The sequence below is a fragment of the Mesoplodon mirus genome (assembly GCF_964341445.2).
Source record: "Mesoplodon mirus genome assembly, chromosome: 15".
NCBI classification, from domain to species: domain Eukaryota; kingdom Metazoa; phylum Chordata; class Mammalia; order Artiodactyla; family Ziphiidae; genus Mesoplodon; species Mesoplodon mirus.
In genome coordinates this window covers 32,476,309-32,497,384 of record NC_138991.1, presented here as the reverse complement: position 1 = coordinate 32,497,384, position 21,076 = coordinate 32,476,309, and positions in this window count along the sequence as shown.

The following is a 21,076-nucleotide window of genomic DNA, read 5'->3' as shown; positions in this document are numbered from 1 at the left end:
GCTGCCCCCTTGCTCCTCCTCTGGAGCTCCATCCCCTCCTGCCACCATCGGCAGGGCATGGGCAGTGGCGCGGCCCTTCCGGGCCCCCAAGAGCGCCCTGACCATGTGCGGCTCTTCGCAACTCCTCACTCACCTTGGTAGCTTGGAATCAGGCGCTGTTCCCGGGAAGCTCGTTGGTGTGGGACCACAGGTCTGCAGACAAGAGGGATCAGGACGCACCCTCCAGGCCCAGCTCACTAACTTCGGGACCCCCGGCCCTGAGACCAGCCCCTTAGGCCCCATCGTCTCAGGCAGGCGTGCCGATACCTTTCCCCCGGAGGTGTCCCCACCCCCACTGAACACACAAACCCTCGTGGCTCCCCAAGACTGGGCCGACCAGACCCCAGGAGTTCGAGGCCCAGACCTGGGTCCTGAGTGTCACTGGAAATAGGAAAATGCCCCAGCAGGTGGTGGGTGCTGGAACCTTTTTGCTTTTTAATGGTTGGGACCTCAGTTATGGTCCCAGCAAGGAGTGGCCTCTTGGCTTTTACCAACAGAAGCTTGTTTCCGAGGGGCTGCGAGGCCCAGGAAAGTGTGGGTCTGTGAGCTGTACCCACACTTCACAGGGGAGACTGGAGCAAGAGTCACAGGTGAGGTCACCTTGCTGGGTTAGATGGGGGGAATTCAGCTGAGAACACCGAGTGCACCCCACTCTCAGTCCAGCCCATGGCCCACGGCAGCAGGACCCCATGCAAGACCCCACTCCTGTCTCTGTCTGTTAGCCCCCTCCCCCCTCCACAGATAACCATTCCGATGGGCTCCACGTGTACACTTGTTTTCATGTGCGCTCTGAAACACCTGTGTTGTTTTGTGTGCAGGTGTTTTATGACCACAAATGCAAGCACTGTGGGCCTCATCGTCCTTCTGTTTCCAGGCAGCTCTCGGCTTTAAAAATGCTGCTCTGTGTCCACCTAACCCGTTACCCCGGCTGCTACGCAATATTTTGCTGGGTTTCGACCGCCTTGCCTGACCTCTCCGTGAGCGAGGATACCCAGGGTGCCTTCACCTCCCCGGGCTCAGTGATAGTGGAGGAGCATCCTCAGACATGCCCTCTACACACCCCTGCGCGACCATTCCGGGATAGCGAGCATCTTCTGAGTGCTGGGAACTCTGGCTGTGCCATCTCAGGTATGTCCTCCGTGGACACAGAGGTGTCCTTTTCCTCACCTGCCAGGGGTGAGAATGCCTGGACCGGGCGGGGTGAGGGTGGGGGGATTGCATGAGGACATGCAGGTCTGGGAGAGCTTTGAGATGCTGTTCTGTGTCAGAGCTCATTAATTCCCAGAAGCCACCCCGAGAGGGACATGTGTGGACCAAAGACCAGGGTCACCTGAAAGACTTGTACCAAGACCAGACGCCCCCCCCAGGCCCATCCTTAGCCAGGTGGCAATTAGAAAAATTCAGTGACATTTGGGTCCCCAACTATAGAGCCAGTTCTCCGCCCTCTAGTGAAAGTTTCCAGTTGACTAGGAAACAGGGATCTGCTAAGAGTGACAAGCCTGAGCAGCAAGAAGGGATGGGCACCGGATCTAGGGGGGCAGCTGGCTTCACGGAGGAGAAGGCACGATTCTTCTGCTGTGAAGTGGGAATGGAAAGCGGCGGGCAGACGGTGGCAGGAAGGAGGGAGCTCACTCTGCTGGCTTGTCGTTCCTGGGTGAAGTTAGAAATGGGGGCGTCCGCTAAGCAGAAGGGGGGTGGGTAGGAGCATGGGCAGCCGAGGAGAGAAGAGGAGGTACGAAGTCCTCATTGCAGAGAGTAGGAGAACAACCTACGGGGACAGTAGTGGGATTGCCGGGCAGCACAGGGATGCTGGGAGAAGATGGAGAAGAGCCAGCCAGCGTGTGTGTCAACCACCCTGGGGTGTGCTCAGCGGGGGATGATGGCAGGAGAGAGACAAGGGAGGTGATTAAACGAGGGATGATGAGTAAGGGAGGGAGATGGTGGGAGCTCCGGATGAGGCTGGCAGGAGTGCTAGAGCGAGTGGGGGGCAGGAGAGATGCTTGGATCTCTTTTCCAGATAAAGTCAGGGTCCCGGGTGTGACCACAGGAAGGGGTGGCTGGATCGGACTGTTGGGAAGATCACTGGAGGTGAGGGAATCAAGGTAGCGAGAGACCAGGGGGTAGGATGGTCCATCCACATGGGTCCTGGAGAATAAGACAGGAGGATGGAGGAAACAGTAAGCCAGGAACCATGTCCCCAGAGAATGAGATGACCAGCAGACGGACAGCAGGTGATATGGCTGGGTTTTGAATGAGAAGGAGATGTCCCGGGAGCACGGAGGATACTGACCCCGGCGGGATTCTGCAGTGCGCGGGGTGTAAGAGAAGAGCACCCATGAGAGGGCACCAGGCGAGGCGGCGAGCCAGGTAAGAGCCAGGAGAACACACCCAGAAGGGAGTTTGCTGGCCATGGATCTCACGGTGCCATCAGTTAAGTCTGAGGAAGGATGGGGGTGGGGAGGTGCGTTGAGTCAGAGAACGTGCAGATCTGGAAAGACGGTCCATGGCTCGGAGGCTTGGTCTTTTTTGGGGTGATGGATCAACAGGGGAAGCGAGGCATGATGGGAAGAGCCCTGTAATCCCCTCAGAGGGGCACAGAATCGTTCCAAGCTCTGGGTTTGAATATTGTGGGCGCTTCAGGCAACTGCTGGGGTGACAGCTCCCCCTGGTGGCGGAGGCAAGTAGAAGCTCTGCAGAGGGGAGGCCTAATCTTGCACCCAGAGAACAGGTGGCAGCTGAGGGGCGGGGTGGCTCGAACAGCAATGAAGCCCAGGTGCACCACCTATGCCTTTCCCATTATCATTACCTGTTGGAAGACTCCAGCCCAGTAAATACATTGTCAAGAGTAAAAACCAACAGTCTCCCCATGTGTCTGTCACCTCTCCCCAGAATGTCTGCATGAATGGCTTAAAAACTGCTACCTTGGAGAAAGAAATGTACCTCCGTCCAATGATAGAAGTTTCCTTCCTTCCAATGGTAGGAAGGATCCTGAGCTAATAGACGTGAGTGTAGAATACCAGCATCAGAATTTCCCCCTCCAACATTTTATGATACAAATTTTCAAACTTAAAGAAAAATTGAAAGAACTTTGCAGTGATTACTCGTATACCCACCACCTGGATTCTGCAACTAACAGCTTATTGAATATTATACTTACTTTATCACATATCTATCCAACTAGCCATTTCTCTGTCCAGTCAACAAGCCATCTAATAATTTGATGTATTTCAAAATGAATTGGGATGTCAGTGCATTTCATCCCTAAACACTTCGACACATAAACTATTAACTAGAGTCCAATATTTGTTTACAGCCCTTTTGTTTTTCTTTTGAGGTAAAATATGCATACAATAAAATGCACAAATCTTCAGCGTACCATTCAATACATTTTTGACAAATGCATACACCTGTGTAACCCATATTCCCATCAAGACAGAATAGCAGCATCAGCCCAGAAAGTTCCCACCTGTCCCTTCCCAATCACCCCTCCCATCTCCCCTAGACAACCACTGTCCTGATTGTTCCCATTACAGATTAGTTTTTGCCTGTTTCAGACCTTAATATAAACAGAATCATAAAGTACAGTCACCCCTCGGTATCCAAGAGGGATTCTAGGACCCCAGAGCATTCCAAAATCCAATCATGTTCAAGTTCCTTATGTGAAATGGTGTAGTATTTGCATAAAACCTACTGCCCTTCCTCCCGTATACTTTAAATCATCTCTAGATTACTTATAATACCTAATACAGTGTAAATGTTATGTAAATACAATGTAAATGCTATGTAAATACTATGTATATCCAAGGTTGGTTGAATACAGATGTGGAACCCGTGGATATGGAGGGCTGACTGTATAGTAGCAGCTGGTGTAGCAGCATCATATTTGAGAAGATGCCAGGTAATTCTAATAGACCTCTGGGCTGGGAACCTCTGCTCAGAACCAGGCGTTTTCTCACATTATGGATGAGGAAACTGAGTCTGTGAGTGATTTGACGTCGGGTCACATCTTGTTGGCTACAGACCTGTACTAGAAACCAGGTCTCCTTGCCAATGGCCTTCTGTTGACTGTACAACAGTGGTTCTCAAACATCAGCATCCATCAGAATCCCTGCAGGGCTGGGGTGGGGCCCAATAGTCTGCATCTCTCACAAGTGCCCAGGTGATGCTGATGCTGGTCCAGGGACTGCATTTGAGAACCACAGTTCTAAAGGCCAAGAGTAAGATTTACTATTGGAAACCAATGATGTCATTCATACAGCTGGCCCAAATGGGTGAGCATCGTAGCAGGCAAGAGCCGGAGGGGGACTAGATGCAGGTGGTGACCATATTGCAGTGTGGTGTCCTCATCCCAGCTGGCTTTCTTAAGATCTTTCTCAAGGGTTCTATTCAGCACTCACTCTACAGGACTCTGTCATGTGTGTTCTGCAAAAATATCCGCACTTCACCTCATTTTCTCTTTAACTGGGGGGGCCTCCCCCTCTGCTGAATCAGTTACACATGTATCTCAGCTGATGCCAGGGCCCCTCCTCCCTTCAGCCTAGTTTATCTAGTTGTTTTCAAGACCCACTGGCAACTTCCAAAGGCTGGGAGCAGAACCCCTCACGTGCTGTGGGGTGGCATGTGGTGAAAGAGGTGCTTTTAGGGGAACACACTATATCATTTTTTCATTTAATAGCTATGCATTGATTTTAATGTGCATTAAGAAAACAGCAAATCCATGAATTCACACCTACTGTATATTATTTAGACCAGTTCCTCTTTAAATAAGTTTAAAAAGCAAATTGATTTGAAGAGCCAATATTGACAGACTAATAAATCAGGTGTTTATACGTGTGTGGCAAAGTGAAGGCTGACTAAGCCCTGAGAAATCTGCTTCGGTAATTCCAGGAAAAAGATGGGCTGTGGAGTCTCACAGAGTAGCATGTCCTGTTAGGAACACTCACATTCTTTTTCCCACAAGCTTTAAATCCTTGTCCTAAAACATCAAAACAACTCTAGTTCTTTTGCATTTGTATTCTATGACTTATTTTGCATATTATTCTCAGTATCTTACAATAACTTTCTTTAAGATATGTGAATTTACATATTTGCTGCAATTTAAAAGTGTGATTTTTATAACATTTCAGGACTAGGATTCTTTTTCCTTGAGGAACACATTTTCAATTTTATAATGAAATTCAGCTGGAATAAGACTGCATATAGGAAATTACCTTAGAGACAAATTTTCAATATCTTTTTCATTTATAAATGAGTTGTATTGTTATTAAAAAGCAACTCTATTCAGTTACATTCCTTTCTTTATTTTACACTCCACTTCATTCCATATAGACTTGAGACGACTCTAGCAAGAACACATGATAAAATAAAAATTTAAAAAACTAAGACTGGGAATTTAAAGTAAGAAGTCAGGGGGAGGGAAAGTAAAAACACAAATATGCAGGCTTCACAGGTCCAAGTGGTTAATGTAGTAAAGTTGAGTTTCAAATTTGGCTTTGAGCTCCCTGGCAACTGAAGAGAAAAGAGACACGCAATCTTTTCATGATTTTCATTTTGGGGAAAGAGGAAGCATGTCAGTTCCTCAGGGAAAGCAGAACTTCTCCCAGGACTTAGCAAAAGATGAAATTTATTAGGATGGAGGAGCATTGCATGATGCAATGGACCATGTCCTTGACATTCCTAAAGAAAGAGAACAGAATAACCTCCCTGATACCATCAAAGGTGACAGTAAATTCACCACATCGTCTTCCCTAATCCTCATCTAAGCCCTTAGAATCGGCCCTGGCTATAACGCTGCACTTCAAAGTTCCTCTTTATAACCAGCCAAAGTGTTTTGAGACATTAAACTATTGATACCATCTTTCTGTCAATGACTCCCAAATTTATATTCTCCTAACTCCAGACTCAATCATCCAGTGTCTCCCACACATCTCCACGTGGGGTCTAATAGACATTTTATTTATTTTTCCTAAGAATATCATTTTTATTGTCATCACAGAAATAACATATTAATAAATATAAAATAAATGAAGAGAAGTTAGCCAAATAACTTTTGAATAATTATTTAAGATTTCTTTTGTTGTTGCAATAACAAACACCCTCAAAATCTCAGTGACTTAAAGAAACAAATGTTGATTTCTCACTTGTGCTACAAGGCTCAGGGACCTAGGCTGACTGCACAGCCTCCATCTGAAATGTTTCTAGTGTCCACGTCCAGGGGCAGAGGGAAGGCTCTGGAGGGTCTCTCATCAGTAATTAAATGCTCTGGCCTGGAAGTGACATCACTTCTCAATTCATTGGGCAGAACTGGCCACATGGTTTCACGCAATCACAAGACCAGGGAGTAAAATCCTACCATGTGCCCAGAAAGGGGAAAACTGGGACTATTTAGAGCAGTAATAACTACTATAATTTTGCCTGTTTTTATCATTTGCCACCCCCAACTCCCCAGAACATGAGCTCCACAAAGGCAAGTATCTCTAGTGGTTTGCACATAGTAGGTGCTCGATAAATATTTCTTCAAGGAATGGATGGATTGCATAGTTAAATTCGTATCTGAAACAGAATGTTAGGAGTTAACTCTAAACCCCAAATCAAACATGTATACTGCAAACATGCAGGAAAGAGGCGCCTCATCTATTCCTGGACTGTTCTGGAAGCCCAGGAAATTATTTTTAAACTTTTTCCAAGGAGGGGTCCAATGGCTCTCACCAGGTTGGCACAGGTGCCTCTAAAACAGACCAAGAAAAAGTGATCCAGGAGGAAGGGGCGTTTGGCTGTGGCAGGTACAATGCCAGACCCCACAGCCAATGTTAATATGTTAAAGGCATCAGGTGTGTCACCTCAGCTCGCCTCTCCGTGCCTCAGTCTCATCTATGCTTTGGGCCCGCGGTGGGGATCAACTGGACAGGTGTTCTCCAAACTAGCCAGCAATTCACAAAAGCTGGGGTGGTGGGGCAGGGGTGGAGGGGGCCCCGTGCTCACCCGTGCAACCAGCGCGCCATCTAGTGGGCAGAGAGGGCAATCAGGGCAGCGGGTACACACCAGGCCCTCCTGGACCCCAGGAGGCAGCTGGTGCTCAGGAAGGTTTAAGAGGCTCCAAGTCTATGCAAGCCCCAGAGCAAGACAGTCCTTTTCACCTTCCCTGCAGGGCAAGCTGGAACTCCAGGGCTGGGCGGCCCAGGGCGATCATCTCCTTCTGTCCATCCACACCTCTCTGATTCACGGAGAGCAACAAGAGGGCATTCAGGAAGAACAGGATTAGACAAGTGAGGTGAGGGAGACAGTTGACTCAGCACAGAATTGCCTCGGTGAGCAAGATATCTTAATGCAGCGTTTTAGAAAATCAAAATTACTGCAAAAAAAAAAAAAAAAAAAACTATGATGAACAAAATAGCAAATCCTCAAAGAAAGATGGGATCATTTTCCTGAATTTTCCATCCGCCTCAGACTCCAGTAGGGTTCACGGGGCATGTTACAGGTCCTATGCCTCACCAGCCTGGCCCCGGGAGAGCCCTGGAGGGAGCCAGGGGCACCTGCCACATCAGCCGGGGGCCGGGCTGGGCCAGAGCCTGGGTTCCAGAAGCATGTCATCACCAAGAATGATATGGCCCTGAAGAAAATGGCAAACTCCAGTCCCAATGTGTATTCTGTTTACCCAGGGAAGAAGATTGGTCTCCATACGTTCTCTGCCGTGATGGACACAGGCACTGAGCTCGGAGCCCACCTTGCCCTCAAGGGAGCCACCATAGTCAAGCTGAGACACATAAGGACAGGAGCAGGGCATTAGGGGGTTCTCTGCTTGGACTTTAAATAACAGCGACCCCAGGGGAGACTAGAGCTCAGCTTCAGAGCAGCAAACCAGGCAACAAGAACGGCTGCCTCTGGGCACCCTTTCCCTGCACAGCTAAGGACACAGCTTCCCCCTTCTCGATTCCTGTAGCAAAGTGACAGGATGACCCTTGAGGATGTCTCCCACCCTGGGATGCTGGGGTCCCTCCACAGACACGTCACCACACCAAGTTAATACCCAGGGCCTGCCGTCCTTCATCTCCTCCACTGAGCACCAGGCAGAGTGGTGGCATTTATCTCCAAGACAAACAGAGCTGCCCCCGTATCCATGACTGGCTGTGTTTACCAATGATGTCACATCCATCCCGGGCTTCCTTATCACTTCCTGGTGACTCAAGGGTGAGCTGCTGGTCAAGGTGAGTCATACTGTGACCCACCCAAACAAGCAAGTATCTGGCTCCCTGGAGTGACCCAGCTGGAGTGAAACCCTACAGATGAGACACAGCCGCTGACGTAAGGAAGGTCGACGAAGGGGTGTCTCAGAATGCCCACCCCTCACTCAGCACCTTGTGGCAGCTCACAGCATCTCATTCCCATGTTTCAAATGAGAGAAAAGGGGCTTCCCTGGTGGCGCAGTGGTTGAGAGTCCACCTGCCTATGCAGGGGACACGGGTTCGTGCCCTGGTCCGGGAAGATCCCACATTGCCGCGGAGCGGCTGGGCCCGTGAGCCATGGCCGCTGAGCCTGCGCGTCTGGAGCCTGTGCTCCGCAACGGGAGAGGCCACAACAGTGAGAGGCCCGCGTACTGCAAAAAAAGAAAAAAAATAATAATCCAATGAGAAAAAAAAGGCTCAGAGCGGGGAAGTATCCTGCCCAAAGACACACAGCAAGCAGTTGACCGGAGGGTTTGCTTACTCACTGGTGCAGAGGCAGCAAAATCAGGCCAGGAGAAATGATTTCAAAAGGCAGAAAGGGGAGAGAGGTATTCCACAGAGAGGCAGGCAAACCAGGTTAGAACAAATCTATCAGGGAATGGAGATCTCTTATGTGTGGGTTCAAATTCCAGCAGGTTCCTGGCTTCTTCCAAAGCAGTCTTCTCCAGACGGTTACCCAGGAATGGTTGCTTTCAGCCTGGTCACCTGGCCCTTTCTCTCCCATGACGATTGCTAAACATCAGTGATTCAGATGGGTGGGCCATCGAAAAACATAATAAATCAACAAGTGTTCACTCTGCAAAAAGTAATGATAATAATTAAACTTAAAATGCATCTGTACAGTAGTTGCACAACGTGTGAGGAGTGTGGAAATTCCATGTGCCTCGACCAACAGGCCCAGGGCCTGAAGGTGAGGGGGAAAGAACAGGGCTGCAGATCTCAGCGTGAGCTGCAATCTCTGTTGACAGTGGAGTGAAGTGATCTGGAGATCAAAGGCAGCCTGGCAGGGGAGGGAAGGGGCAGGCTGCAGCCTCAGAATGTGAACCCTTGACCTCCCTTCAGCCAGCAGTCCCAGGACAGGGTGACCGGCTGGCCTACACAGCTGCTTCTCGCTCCTGTGTATTCTGAGAGGGAGCCTGGCCAGGTAGCTGCATCTCTAGGGAAATGCCACAAAAGAGGCCTCTCACTGCCCTCGGGGTCATCTGCAGGACTGTCCACCCTCATTCCGATCTATCAGGACATGGAGGCCCAGGGACAGGATGTGACTTGCTCCAAGTCACATAGGGACTGTTATCACTAAACAGAAATGAAATTCACCAGGCCTACCTTCCAACTCCCTTCCCGCCATGACAGGCACACCATCCTGGTGCCTGTCCCATTTCAGTGGCAGCAGGAGACCCCTGTCACCAAGTCACAGTGGGGACAGGCCTCAGGAGCCTAGGGCTACCCCAATGTCAAGTCAGGCTGACAACAGCCTGGCAACATTACAAGGCACAAACGCTGTTCCTTTTCCCCAGCTGCTGTTTCTACATGGAAGAAGAATCCGTTGAGTCTACACCCAAGAGTCAACCCGATAACCCAACATCTAGCTCAGTCAGAAGGAAAGGAAATAACCCAAATATTTTGTGTGCTTAATATCAAAGATCCAAATGTTTCATGACCTCAGAAGCTCTGATATTTTGTGCCAAAATCTCATCTCCTTTCGCGTTTAGAAGAAAGCTGCTACTATAGGAGAAATCTTCCAAGAATTATGAACTCAATTACAGCCCTAGAGATGGTTCTATTATTTTAGTTAACAATAATGCATGAAGACTTTTCTACTCAGGTCCCCTGGGGATATTGTCATCATTGTTGTTTTGTGGGAACAGTGGCTGACTCAAAAGCAAAGCAGGTGATTTAAGCAAAGCAGGTGATTTATCTCTACATGGTTTTTATTTTCCAACTTTGAAAAATGATTCAGAAATGTATTTCTTGGAAAAGTGGGTGAAAAATTGTGTTCTTCAATTTAAGTAAAATAAAAGTGCTCTTGGAAAGTGGCCTAAGGATATAAACTCACAATAGGGGATTTTCCACGAGAGTCCCAATTTTAATAACATTCTCCCCTTTGGTCTCTATAATCACGTTCTTATTTGACAGTCCACGGGTCTTTTTTGTTTTATCTCCAAAATATGGTCATTCCCCCAGATGAAGAAATGTAAATATATTTAAAGTTTCAAGAAGCTCTTTTTCACCATTTGGATTTTTCATTTGAAGATTCATTTGTGTTTGTTGACTTCAACACAATCTCAAATTCTCCCAAATTTTAATGACAATGTACGTCACTTTAGGAATGCTTTCGGCGACAAAGAACAGAAAACTCTGTGCTCACAACTATAGACTTTAAATATCTGTAAACACAACAGATGAAGCCTAGAATGCATGCTTTTCATTGTTAAGTGCATCCTATTGAGAGTATTAAAATAGCAAAGCTCTTTCTACCATGAATCTGTGACTCCTACTTCTGGGCCCCAGGTACCGCCTGACATCATAGCCAAACGCATCCTAAAAGTTTTATAGTCATTGGATACTAATGGGACATTACAAACCGGCTTACGTGGCAAAGTCTGCCTTTAGCACTCAGCAGAGTTTCTGTTGATTCTCCAGATTTCTTGTACTTCCTGGCCAATGTCAATAGGTTGGGGACATTTTAAAAGAAACACATAAATTACTACTCAAGGCCTTTGCTTAATTATTTATAATTGTATGCATTTGCCTAATGGAAATTTTCACTTTGTGCTGAATTTCAAGATCCACGGGGATAATACTTCCCCTTTTAGTAAAAGGTTGCATTCTCTCATCGTTTATTGCTCTCATAGATCCATGGAAATTCAGAGTCAGAGCAGAGGCATCGTGTAGACAGAAGGAAAGGTAGGTTACAGAGGTCTGAGCTGGTCTGGAAACAAATTCACTGGAAATGCCAGGGCCCGAAGTTGAAGCGGCCCCATGTGATGAGGTGGTACCCAGCAGGCACATGGATACAAAGATGGGTGTGTGATAAGTGGGCTTGCAGACAAAAAAAAAAAGTTCATCAGAGGCAGCCTTCTGCTCTCCCTGAAAGAGAATTAGAACACTGAAAGACAGATCATCCTAGTGGAAAAGAATATTCCCTTATATTCCACCCCCTCAGCGCCCCCTGCTGTTCACATTTTGGAACTGCTTGACAATCCAGGTGTTTTCCTTGTGGCTTCACAGCAGGGACAGGGAAGGAAATGAGAATTGCTTATCTGGCTCAATAGATTTCTGTAAAAGCACTTCAGAGCATCTTTCCCCAAGTCTTCTCTCTCAGAAAAATTCCCAAGTGAAGGTAAAATTGTTCCAGAATTTACTGCGCTTGTTTATCAAGGGAAAATATTGGGCATACCCAGCAACAATTTAAGTCCTACAAAGAGGAAACTTGCAGATGTGGTCGATGTTTGGAATTTGCTAAACACAGAAAAAAAGTCTGCTTAGGAAAAGAAAGTCTGGAGCTCTCTCTGCTGATGCTTTCCCATGGAAAAATCAAGACAAGGCAGAAGAAGATAGGCCAGGCAGATCCGCTTCCACAGATTGGCCATTTCCCCGTGAAGCCAAATCACTGTGGTGTTTTCAGGACAACAGACCAGTGTCTCCCTTTCTGCCCTTGGAAAAATAAAGAATGCTCAGGTTATCTTGGCCTCTGGCAAAGAGCCTCTCTTTACAGAGGCCAACCTGCACCTAGAGAAAAAGAAAGACTTCAGAATCAGCACTGTGGACAGAAGTTAAAAAAAAAACAAAAAACAGACAATTTTAGAACTAAAAGTAACTTGAAGACCAACTACCCTATTACAGAGGTGAAAAAAACTGAGACCAAGAATTGAAAAATGCCTTGCCCAGGCCCGCATACAGATAGAGACAGACTGGTACATGATCCTTCCTGCTCGCCCAGCCTTTATCACTCCATAAGCAGTCTCACAAGGAAACTACAAAGGCCCTTTTAGGTTTCTGGCTGACTGACCCAGAATTTCTCCAGCTACAAATACTTTAAATTATAGATAAAACGTAACAAAAATATGTTAATACATAGCTGAGTTTGCAAGAAAAAAGGAAAACAGATACCAAAAACACAAAGGGAAGAAAACCAAGCCCTGGAACAGAGGATATGGCAGCTCTTGGGGGTGTGGATGCGAGTATGGGAGCTGGAAATGGACCCAAATGTTCAGGTGTTTTGAATGTTAAGTGTTTTACCTACATAAGGACTGTGTAAAAAGGAGAGCAGACACTAAGACCCATTCACACAGTGGGACCCTCAAAAGACCACGTGTCAATAAGAGGGGCACTCAAAAATACTTAAATACTTATTGGCCCAGTGGGAGGACATGGGAATTTGACTTAACTGGGGTCTTGAGCAGAAAAAATATATATATCCCAAGAGAAATTAACAGCCCAAGCCTGTGATACGGGGCAGGCACAGAGTCTGAATTTTACAGTCTCCTGGGGGAGCTCCTTGGAGTACCTGGCAGGAACAAATACAAAACACTTCTGGAGGAATACTTTACAATTCAGGTCACATGGGGTTCCTAATGACAAATGGATTGCTACAAAAGATCACCTCATAATTAAAAATTACCAAAATAGATAAGGAAATGATGGATCCACCATGCCAGAGAATCAGCAGATACAACCATGGATGAATGAAACAATAAACAACCAAACCAGGCAAGATTAAACAAACAAACAAACAAAAACCACACAGAATTATCTGGTAGAGACTATAAAGTAATATCGTAAATGATTAAAGACATGAAGGAATAGAAACCCGAGGAAATAACACTCTAAAAAATAAACTGAAAGATCTATAGCAAGAGATTGGATTAGTAATTTTGAAATTTCTCACAAAGCAAAGTTCAGATCTAGATGGTTTCACTGATGAATTCTACTAAACGTTTAAAGAAAAATAAATACCAATTCTTCGTACACTCTTCCAAAAAATAGAAGATGAGGGAACACTTCCCAACTCCTTCTATAGAGCTGGTATTACCCTAATATAAAAACCAGTCAAAGCCATCACAAGAAAACAATACACCAATATCCCCTATGAATATAGACATGAGTCATCAACAAAATACTAGCAAACTGAATCCAGCAACAATAAAAGTATTATATACCATGACTAAGTGGAATTTATCCCAGGAATGCAAGGTGGATTCAACACATAAAAATCAGTCATTGTAATACACCAAATCCACAGAATAAAGGTCAAAAAACACATGATCATCTCAATAGACACAGAAAAAGCATTTGACAAAATCCAACACTCTTTCATGATAATAACTCTCCATAAACTAGGAATAGAAGGGAATTTCCTCAGTCTAACTACTAGAACTAATGAACAAGTTCAGCAATATTGCAGGTTACAAGAATCAATTACATTTCTGTACACTTGCAATGAATAGTCTGAAAATGAAAATAAGAAAACAATTTCACTTATAATAGCATCCAAAAGATAAAATACTTAGGAATAAATTGAGCAAAAGTATAAAAGTTGTACTCTGAAAACTACAAAACGTTGTTTAAAGAAATGAAGGAAGACCTAAATAAAAGGAAGGACATTCTGTGTTCATGGATCAGAAGATGTAATATGGTTAAGATAGTAATACTTCCCAAACTGATCTACAGATTCAATAAAATCCTTATCAAAATTCCTGATGCTTTTCCTGCATAAACTAACAAGCAAATCCTAAAACTGATTTGGAAGTACAAGGCACCCAGGGTAGCCAAAACAATCTTGAAAAAGACAAAAAACAAACAAACAAAAAGACAAAGTTGGAGGACTCACACTTCCCAATTTCAAAACTTACTACAAAGCTACAGTAATGAAGACAGTATGGCAGTGTAGTGGTAGGATAGATGTATAGGTCAATTGAACAGAATTGAAAGTCAAGAAATAAACCCTTACATTTATGGTCAAGTGGCTTTTTATAAGAGTGCCAAGACAATTCAATGGGGAAAAGAATCATCTTTTCAACAAATGGTGCTAGAATAACTGGATATCCACAGGCTAAAGGATGAAATTGGACCTCTTCTTATACTACACCCCAAAATTAACTCAAAATGAATCATAGACCTAAAACTATAAAACTATTAGAAGAAAATATAGTGGTAAATCTTTGTGACCTTGGGTGAGGCAATGGTTTTTTAGATATGACACCAAAATCAAAAGCAACAAAAGGAAAAAAATAGATAAATAGGATTTAAAATGTTTTTGTGCTTCAAAGGACAACCCACAGAAAAGGAGAAAATATTTGTAAATCTATGTATCTGATAAGGGACTTGTATCCAGAATAAATAAAGAACTCTGATGACTCAATAAGAAGAAGATAAAATAACACATTTTAAAAAAGGGCCAAGGGCTTCCCTGGTGGCGCAGTGGTTGAGAGTCCGCCTGCCGATGCAGGGGACACGGGTTCGTGCCCCGGTTCGGGAAGATCCCACATGCCGCGGAGTGGCTGGGCCCGTGAGCCATGGCCGCTGAGCCAGTGCTCCGCAACGGGAGAGGCCACAGCAGTGAGAAGCCCGCGTACCAAAAAAAAAAAAAAAAAAGGGGCCAAGGATCTGAATAGACATTCCTCCAAAGATGATATACAAGAAGTACATGAAAAATGCTCAACATCATTAGCCACTAGGGAAATGCAAATGAAAACCACAATTCAAACCCTGTAGGATGGCTATAAGCAAAAAGAAAGACGGGGGGCGGGGAGCAGATACATGAAAAAGATTGACAGAATGCTAATAATTGTTGAACTGAATGATGTAGTAGTTCATTACACTATTTTTTTCTACTTTTGTTTTCAGACATACACACATATTTCCATAATAAAAAAATAATGTGTGATGCATTAAAAAAAAAAAAGAAAGAAAGACAGGGCTTCCCTGGTGGCGCAGTGGTTGAGAGTCCACCTGCCGATGCAGGGGACACGGGTTCGTGCCCCAGTCTGGGAAGATCCCACATGCCGCGGAGCGGCTGGGCCTGTGAGCCATGGCCACTGGGCCTGCGCGTCCGGAGCCTGTGCTCCGTGATGGGAGAGGCCACAACAGTGAGAGGCCCACGTACCGCAAAAAATAAAAAAATAAAAAAGAAAGACAATAACAAGTGTTGGCAAAGATGTGGAACCCTCATACATTGCTGGTGGAAATGTAAAATGATGCAGCCACTTTGAAAAACAGTTTGGTGATTCTTAAAAATGTTAAGCACACAATGACCTTATGACCCAGCAAATCTACTCCCATGCATGTACATAAAAGAAGTGAAAATATACATCCACACAAAAACCTATACACAAATGGTCACAGCAGTATTATTCACAATAGCCAAAAGTGGAAGCAACCTGAATGTCCATCAATGGATGAATGCATAAACAAATGTGGTTTATCCATACAATGGAATATTATTCGGCAATCAAAAGGAATGATGTAGTGATAGATGCTGCAACATGGACGAACCTTGAAAACTCTGTACTAAGTGAAAGAAACCAATTGTAACAACCACATATTGTATGATTCCATTTATATGAAATGTTCATAATGGGCAAATTTACTGAGACAGAAAGCAGATGTAGTGGTTGTGTAGGACTGGGGGAGAGGATTGGGGAGAAATGGGGAGAAACTGCTAATGGGTACAGGATTTCTTTTCAGGGTGATGAAAATGTTCTAAAATTGATGGCAGTAATGGTGGCACAACTTTATGAATAAACTACCAACCATTGAATTGTACACTTTAATGGGTACGTTATATGTGAATTATATCTCAATAAAGCTGTTTAAAAAAAAATAAACTGATAGTTGAAAAGAAATATAATAGAATGTAGAGAAATGAAAAAACATCTTGAACTTTTTTTAAATATTTATTATTTATTTATTTGGCTGCTTCAGGTCTTAGCCGCGGCACGTGGGATCTTCATTACGGCTTGCAGGATCTTCTTTTTTTTTTTTTTTTTTAGTTGCTGCATGCAAACTCTTGGTTGTGGCATGTGGGATCTAGTTCCCTGACCAGGGATTGAACCTGGGTCTCCCTGCATTGGGAGCACAGTCTTAGCCACTGGACCACCAGGGAAGTCCAAATCTTGAACTTTAAAACTCAAAGGACAGGTTAAATAGGAATTTAACACAGCCAAATAAAGAATGAGTGATTTAGAAGATGATTCTGAAGAAACTATCTGGAATGCAGCACAGAATTATAAAGATGTGATAAATGTAAAAGAGGGGTATGATTTCTACACCCAGCTAAACTACCAGTCAGTAGTGAGAGCCCTTTCAACACAGCCAGCTCTGATTTCATCACGACAAACTTAAGTGTTCGTTGACACAAAACACAACAACTATTAAAGTGTTGCTGGATAAAATACCACTTCTAGAAATAAACAAAATAACATTTTCAGGATACTTGTTAATAATTCTTGAGCAACAGAGAGGATGGATTAAGATTTGAGCTTTCTAAACAGAATAAAGTTGAAAAGCAGAAATGGTTCGAATATCACTGGAGTGACAAAATGGGTTTTCATATATATATCTTATGGAGTCTGTTGAAACTTCATGATCATATAGCATTTATGGTAAATTAATACATGTTGCATTTAACTTATTCCTAGAGGGACTTATACCAGAGTTGAATACACCCGTATGCTTTAGATACATCATTTAGTGTTTTTTGGTTTTTTTTTTTTTAACTTTCTTCCTTCCTTCCTTCCTTCCTTCCTTCCTTCCTTCCTTCCTTCCTTTATTTTTGGCTGCGTTGGGTCTTTGTTGCTATGCAAGGGCTCTCTTCAGTTGTGGGGATCAGGGGCTACTCTTCATTGTGGTGTGCAGGCTTCTCATTGCAGTGGCTTCTCTTGTTGCAGAGCACAGACTCTAGGCACTCAAGCTTCAGTAGTTGCAGCTCGTGGGCTCAGTGGTTGTGGCTCACGGGCCCAGTTGCCCCGTGGCGTGTGGGATCCTCCTGGACCAGGGCTCGAGCCCGTGTCCCCTATGTCTGCAGGCGGACTCCAAACCACTGCGCCACCAGGAAAGTCCCTCATTTAGTGTTTTTATGAATTTGATAAATATGTACCTTTTTTGAGCACTAACATTTTTATTGTATAAATATATAACAGTGACTGGGTGTTTGCAATTTACTGTGCTAGAAAATTCACAGCTTTTTATCAAATTCTGTTCATGCCAATGCTTTGTTACCTTTTGATAGTTGTTGAATAGAATCTGTATATTCCCTTCTAGACTTCCGACCCACAATCGGTTTATTCTATTGTTTCTTGAAAACTGAAGAAAGCAAACCCCCGCTGTAGTTGTTTCTTATGAAATGAAGAGCATCTTGACTACCTCATAAGTTTATCCTCCTAACAGTTCTTGAGCACCTACTATGTGCCAGGGACTGAGCAGCCTGCAGTGAACAAGACAAAAATCATCCTTGCCCTTGTGACACTTGTATTCTTATGGTGGGTGGTGGGTGGGAGGACATGATCAACAAAAAGATGAACAAGAAAAAGATTAGTAGTGTCTTCATTTCCCCTGGCCACTGTAACAAATTACTGCATATTTAGTGGCTTAAAACTACACACATTCATTCTCATGTAGCTCTGGGGCAAATGTCTGAAAAGAGTCTTACAGGGCTGAAACCAAGATGTCAGCAGGGCTAGTTCCTTCTGGAGGCTCTGAGGGGAGAATCCACATACTTGCCTTTTCCAGCTTCTAGTGGCCCCCTGTATTCCTTGGCTTGTGGCCTCCTCATCCATCTTCAAGGCACATCACTCCAGTCTCTGCCATCACATTGCCTCCTCCTCCGACTTCTGTGTTCCTCTAATAACGACCTTTGTGATTATAACTGGCCCATCCAGATAATCCAAAACAATCCCCTCCTCTCCAAATCCTTATCTTGATCACATTTGCAAAGTCCCTTTTGTCATATAAAGTAACATTCACAGGTTGCAAGGATTAGGACTTGAGCATCCTGGGGAATCTTTATTCAGCCTACTATAGCTAGGGGTAAGCACTAATAGAATTAAAATAGAATGCTGTGTGAGAGACGGCCTGAAATACTATCAATACTTCAGGTGAAAGAAGGTCCCTGTAGGCTAAAATCCACATTACAGGGAAATACTGTAGTGGGGAGAACGTTCTAGGCAGAGGGAACAGCTAGTGAAAAACTCTACAGCAGGGAAATTCCCTGGCAGTCCAGTGATTAGGACTCGGTGCTTTCATTGCCGAGGGCATGACTCAATCCCTGGTTGGGGAATTTAGGGGAAAAAAAACCAACAACTCTACAGCAGAAATAAATTTGGCATGCTGGAGAAGTTAGTGCTGCTTGGATTGGAAGGAAGTTACAGAAAAGCAAGCGAGTTTTCAATTTACATTTGCTTTTTCAGAATAAGAACACTTAAAGCCACATCTAATCTCTGGGTCTTTAAATGGTAATTTGCCCCAAATTACTGTTATCAGCACGGACCCCTTTGGTCACAAAACATAATGGAATTCTTGTGGACATCCCAGGGCACCCATCAAGGCAGAGAGCCCATTGGCAGGCCCCACAGTAAGTTCAGAAGAAGGCATAAACCTTGGACTTCCTTGGTGGTCCAGTGCTTAATTTAAGACTCTATGCTCCCAATGCAGGGGACACCAGTCGGGGAACTAAGATCCTACGAGCTGCACGACACGGCCAAAAAAAAAAAGGCATAAACCTCAAAACAAGAGACAGTTTGGAGTGTGGCCTTCAAAATCTTATTGATGTTGTCACCGGCAATTGCATCTTACAACTTTTGTTAACATAAACAGGATTTTTGGTTATTTAAACTCAAGCAGGAGCTAAGAGAGGAAAGCTTGGTTGCCCGCCCCTGAAGTTGTGGAGCTGATCTCCAGTGAGGCCAGGCCAGCCCTTCAGGCTGGGGTTCCGGGAAGTTGGAGAGCAGCTGCTGTGCTTTCTCAGCAGGCAGAATCTGCCTCTCACCTTCTCCTGAGTCATTCCTTTCTATTGATTCACTTTACTTCACGCTGAGCATCATGAAATCTCAGAACAACTAAGACTGAAGAGTTTTCAAGTTTGCATTAAACCACACACCTGAAAAGCCTAATACAAATGGCCTTTGGAGAGTGCTCCCATCTTTTTAAACCTATAGCACATTTGACTGTACCTCTACTACAGATTTCATTGCAGTCCTCCTTAAATTCTACCTCCTGCACATGTATGAAAGGCTTGGGTCAAGGCCAGTACACTCTGCACTCCTCCTGCCCCCAGGAGAGCCCCTGGCACAGAGCAGATAATCAATACTCTCTTGTTATTTGGGACTGAGCGGCACTAGTCCTGATGTCAGTATAGACCAAGAGCTGACCATTCTCTACGACTTCTAAAGGAGCAGGACGGTCCTAACCAGGAAATTATTTCCATAAAGGAGAGTTCAATATGACAGTTAAATATCTGTTTGAAGATCTGCATACAATTGTGAACCTGGTCCTTCAATCAAGTTCCAACCTTGGAAATCAAACTGGGCCATCTGAGGTATGTGCTGGTTTTATGGCGGTTTATTAATTGCCCCAAACCACAATGCTGAGCTGTGGGGTGTTAAAGGTTAAGCCTCTGCTCTCTTTCCGGCTCCTCGGTTGACTGCCTTGCAGCAAAGGGTGAAATGACCCCATTCATCAGAAGGCACAGAGGGAGGCTGTAAAACAAAAAACCGACCTGCAAAGTTAAGGCAGCGATTTTCAAGTTTAAATAAAAACCAACAGACATCCTTGAAGAGCCCAGTAGGTAACCGTGATAATGATAAGGTCATCAGTTCACTCAATATGGCACATAAAACCCACCTGGCAAGTCTTATGAGTCAAATGCTAGAAATCTGTTAGGAAAGAGGCAGCTGCTTCCACTGCCTGAAACCTAGGGCTGTTGTGTTATTTCCCCCAACACCCAAGGACACGTAACCTTTTGGTTCCCAAGCATGATATGCTTTATAGCTTGCAAAACCTGATAACATTGTCCCAGAGTCCAAGTTGTTGATTCTAAGTCCAGCTGCATCTCATGCTCTGGTGTTCCCACCTAGGTCACACAGTGCTTTCTTTGTGTACATTTCCCAGTGAATTTTATAACAGGAGAAGTTTAGAAGCCTCATGACCTAACAGCCCATAAAAGATGAAATTGCACCCAGATAGAAGTTTTAAAAATCCAGCATAAGGTCTCCTGCCCTTGTTGGGTGAGTGTCTCAGATACGAAGCCGTGTTTCCCGCTTGGAGAAGCCTTTTCTGGATCCTCAGGGTCTGGGCTGGGGCTGGGATGGAGACAGAACGGGGAGTTAATCCACAACACCTGCACTCAACAGGGTCTTCTAAATCTCTATCTTGTGAATAGCACGATCTTGTGAATAGCACAGTTACATCGCATTACATCGAATTAAAGGTCCTTCTTAGAGCAAAGTTTAAAAACGTACTGCTATTTCTGTAACCAGATCGTGGCATTTATTAATTTTTTCATGTATCAGGAGCTTCCAAAAAGGGCTGCAAGTGGCAGCCCCTTTCCTCCACCTATGAGAGCCTATGTCCTGGGGTCCCGCAGATCTTTGAGGTCAGGGATACGGGTGCGCAGGAAGGGGTCAAGCAGGGAAATCAATACAACTGGCGGACGTGGGACCCTCTTCCCGAGTCCCCAAAAGGCAGCTGGGGGTAGCACCCGCGGAGAGCGCGGGTGTCAGGGCATTCGTCGCCACCACTGAGAGGGGCACTACAGGGCTCTAGGACCAGAGAGGCCTGACGGAATTCGGTGTGGACTCCAAGCAGAGCAGCCTCGC